The following is a 4,590-nucleotide window of genomic DNA, read 5'->3' as shown; positions in this document are numbered from 1 at the left end:
CAAATTTATAGAGAAATATATGAACATTAATATCAGTATCATTATATTCATCATGAAATATCCTTTTATATTTTTATGATATTGCAGATGTCGGTATTTTCTCATAATAAATTTGATAAAAGTTTTAAAAAATGACTTTTGAAATTTACGGTCAAAGTTTGACAAAATGAACGAGGCAGACTACTATACCGGACAGAGGCAGACTCAAATGTAGGAGTGACTTCGCACTCGCCGAGTGTGTCGCCTCTCCTCCACCACGCCGATGTCCGCCACCGCCTCCGCCCCCGCCCTCGCCGCTCCTCCGCCTCCTCCCGCTCATCCTCCATCTCACCGCCCTCACGCAGCTGGAAGCGCCACGCCACTTCCGCCGCCGCCACGGAGCACTCACGCGCGCTCCGGGACGCTCACCCCCGCAGGACGCGCACCACCTGTTCGACGAATCGCTGCGGCATGTCACTCCGGTCCAGGAGCGCCCCCCCGAAACAACCTTCTCCCTGCACTCTCCCGGCGGGCCCCAGGTGGAATCCATCCCAAGAAGAACCCCTCCTTGGCGGCGCACCTTCTTGCCGGAACTCTTCTCGGCTGCCTAGGTCGCCATGCCGCTGCTGGCACCGCCATGGCAAGTCCTCTCCATGCACTGCCAGGCTACACCTTCTAATCCGCTTGGTCATGCTAATTGATGGTATTGTGGTTCAGCGAGAGAAACCACATACAAAAGGTGCAATTTTACTTTCACGCCAATTTGCCCATGCTTTTACATCGACTCGCTACTTTTCTTTTTTCTTTTTGCAATCGTCAAGCGGCTGAGTTTGATTAGCGTGAAAAATGGGCATGTCAAGGCCCCGGCAAATAACACACAGTAGTTTTTTTAGGATAATAACAAATAGTGTACATGGTACGCTCATTTTATCCTGATTGTATTCTTTGTCGACTATTTTGCAATCACCATGCCACTTTTTTAGTTATATGTATTTCATTTTTGCGTTGGGGAGAATGTGAGTTGAACTTCAGCAACTTATAAATTGGTCCCATTGTACATTCGAAATGGTCATCCATTGGAAGTACCCAAGCAGGATGGTGAAAACTTGCTACCATATCTGTATATACAATTAAGGTTTTGTTACAAGCTGCTGGTCGTTAAGTTGTTTGTTGGGGAAGAGTAAGACGCTGAAGTGACATCTCAGTTTACTTGTACAGAATACTTGTTCAGTAAGGATTTTAACGAATAGTTAATTTCAGGTCTAAGCGAATATACACTTCTATATGTGCAGGGCCTTTTTTTATGTATCTCTTTTTGTGGGTTGAAGTGAATAAGTATGAAGATGTAGACCATTTTATTCTGGACATCCGTTTTAGCCATTGTACGCTGTTGCTCCTATATTTACTTAGCCATTCTTACCATGCCTGTTTAAATATGTTCTCTGCACGATGCAACAATACAGTCATTTAATTCATTTTCTTCCTTTCTTGGGATATAGCTTTTTGTTGATAAGTCTTGCAGCTTGTTACCCATTGATTGTGTTGACTGTTCAGCATTGTTAGTTGTTAAGGCTTACTATTTTACTGATTGTGGTTGCAGCACCCACCTATTATTGACAAGGGATCATCTAGAATATCACTAGCTAAAACCTTCATCTGATCTCACTAAGCAAGAATCTGAGGCAACTCTTCATGGCTGAAACCATGCATCTTTCGGTGGTAAAACTGGTAGTGCATTACATCTTCTGCAAGCAAGACATGTATTTTCTTGAGACCATAATAGATCCAGTGTTTGATTTTGCTATATGATGTCAGATAGTCTGATCACAAGTCGGCTCACGTCTTGTTCACGTCTCTTGATCTTCTTGGAGTCGTCGTGACCAAGTGAAGTACGTATTTAATACTCGTGCCTAGCCCTAGATATTGCTACAAGGCCAAATAGAAAGTGTTCTCTACAACTATATATACTGATCCCTGTTATAGCTAGTATAAACATATCTGGTTGCCAATGCTCTTATTCTATCATCTAAAAAAATACTCTTGTTCTGTACAGGGTAAGCTGTGGTGATGCCAGTTGAGAGGTTGTGAATGAACAAGCTTTTTCCCCTGCCTGAAAGGTTGTATGTTTACCATGAGGAGGGAATATTATGCATTTGCATCTGCTTACCTACCATCTGAAAGTAAGATCCTCGTAGTGAGGCCTTGCTCATGGTCAGCTTTTCCTCTTATTTTTAACCCTGTGGAAGAGGCATAATTTAATTCTGGTGATTTCAGAGCTGCTGCTGAAAGTGTTCTTGGTAACACCTGCCCTTCCCCATGTTTACTTACAGTTGCAAATACAATACGTGTGCCTACACCGAAGATCAGCATCAGGCCAAAAGGCTGTTAGTACCTTAGACTCGCTTTAAATCTTTGCCATATAATATAATTTGACTAGAAGGCTGAAAGACGGCTGAAGAGTGGAATTATTTTCTTCTAATACGATCACGCCAACACAAAAATGATGATATCATATTGTGTTGTGTCCCCCTAGATCATTTTGTTTGTTCAGGTTCTGTCAAGTTTATGAACACAAAAACTGCTTGCATGTGTATTTCATAAGATTATTGTTCCAAGATTAAATGTTTGGGCGCAGCATGTATGTATTCTTTTGGCTAAATATGGTGGGTGCTTTTCTTTTCGATTGTGTGGCAGGTGTTGGGGTGCCCTCTGTTGGCTATCCTGTTGGTTAGGTTTTCCCCTGTAGTTGAACCTGACTAAGTTATTTGCCATAGTTTTTTTTTGGCTGATGAGAAGGCGTATCACTATGATTTCAATTTTGAAGTTTCAATACTCCTTTTTACGTCTCATTTTCTTGCCGAATATTTTTTATTTACACTGAAAACGGTTGCTTCTTAACTATGAAGCATGATAGCCATCATTTTCCATGTGCTGCTGCTGATTACTTATTCAACTCTCCTTTTTGGTTCTAAACTTATGTCTAGGATGACTAGGCTGATGTAACCGAGTACAAGTTTCAACGCTACCGAGTTAGGCACTTGCACTTACATTACTAAAACAAGTCATGGAAATGCAACCTCTTGACACTCTTAATTTTGTGCATATACTTGGTCCTGCTTGAGTCAACCTGTCAGTAATTATGTGTGTTTTCTTTCTGATATTGAATTCATGTTCTCTTACTTATTGGCTAGCCAAATTGACTTTGGCATCTAGCTTACATGCAGCTCATTCTTTGTGCAACTAGTCACTTACTTATCAGCAAAGACTACTAGTCAAATTCTTTTGACCCGCTATACCGTCATACTACATGCATTTTTCACCTTCTTCTTTGCTCTTCATAGCTGCATCCATGCAGCTGTACTGCCTAGGATATTTCTTGCCAGCATGCAGGCACGATTAATGTTAACAACTAGTACTACTTGTAGCAATATTAGAGCTAACAAATAGTGAACTACAAATAAGCAAAAAACTTTAACAGGTACAGGGTAACCATCAAACAAATGGCGCAGCGAAGCGTGCTTACGCTTCTAGGTATATGATCATATCTCCAACCATATTATATAAATTTGAGGCAATTTTGAATAAGAACACGAAAAAATTTGTCGTTGAAATCAGAATCATATATTGGTATATCAAGCCCCTAAGTGCTACAAAGATTAACTAATCTACAGACATGCAGGCGCACATTGACCACAAAAATTCTATATATCTTTTCCCTAGAAATACCAAACATGGCTACTAGCTAGATTCTTATTTTCACCATGTGCTTAGTATCCTATAAATTTAAACGACAGTACTTTCCATGGCTGAGCTGTTGACCCAGGCACACCCCATACAAGCACTTGATACCTGCCGACCTTATTATTCTCATCTGCAGCTTTTATCTCAAGAAAGTAGTTGTTGCCAATTCCCGAAGGCTGCATGCTCACATACAACACATCGACAAGGGTCATCTCCTTCTTGTATACCAACTTGTGCATTAATACCGCAAAGCGTGCGATTTGCCAGTACAAAGTGTCACGGAAGTTATGAACTTGCACCCATCCATTAGTACCAGTAGGGGGACCAGGTGGTGACGTTGTTGCTGAAGGACTAGGTGGTGGTGGTGTCGGTGCCGGCGGCGGTGGTTGGTTAGCTTGGTACGTTGGAGGTGTGGCAGGTGGACTTAATGGTGATGATGGCGATGGTGGAGGAGGTTGCTCATTAGTCGGGGACATTGGAGGTGTTGCAGGAAGGCTGGATGGAGGTGGTGTTGGAACGGATGGAGGATTCAATGGAGGCGGTGGCGGTTGATAGTTAGGTTCGTAACTTGGAGGTGTAACAGGGGAACTATATGGAGGTGTTTGTGGGGTGGCTGGAGCTAGTGGTGGGGGGCTAGATGATGGCGGTGGTGGAGGGGATTGATCACTATGTTGGTAGGGTGGGGGTGGTGTAGGAGGACTAGAATCTAATGGAGGTGGAGCCATGGGTGGATAATAAGACTGGGGTGGCGGTGGTGATGGCGAACCATTACCTTGGTTTGGGGATGGCTCGGGCGATGGCGGTGATGTCTCTGCTTCACTGCAATCCTTTTCTGGTGGTCCTCGACCGTTATTACTATGACCATCACCG

General features: G+C 42.9%; 1 long non-coding RNA gene across 2 annotated transcripts; it reads left to right on the top strand.

Moving 5' to 3' along the window:
• The first annotated feature begins 209 nt into the window (after positions 1-209).
• On the top strand, positions 210-4,583 carry LOC125528942. Of its 2 annotated transcripts, XR_007292497.1 has the most exons (5): positions 210-718; positions 1,580-1,707; positions 1,795-1,868; positions 2,033-2,159; positions 2,254-4,583. It is a non-coding gene; the product is annotated as an uncharacterized LOC125528942 (long non-coding RNA). The 2 variants fall into 2 exon arrangements; XR_007292496.1 differs by having other exon boundaries at positions 2,033-4,583.
• The last annotated feature ends 7 nt before the right edge of the window (positions 4,584-4,590 follow it).

This window comes from Triticum urartu, chromosome 1, assembly GCF_003073215.2.
Source record: "Triticum urartu cultivar G1812 chromosome 1, Tu2.1, whole genome shotgun sequence".
Classification (NCBI taxonomy): Eukaryota; Viridiplantae; Streptophyta; class Magnoliopsida; order Poales; family Poaceae; genus Triticum; species Triticum urartu.
This window is presented reverse-complemented; position numbering and strand designations above follow the sequence as displayed.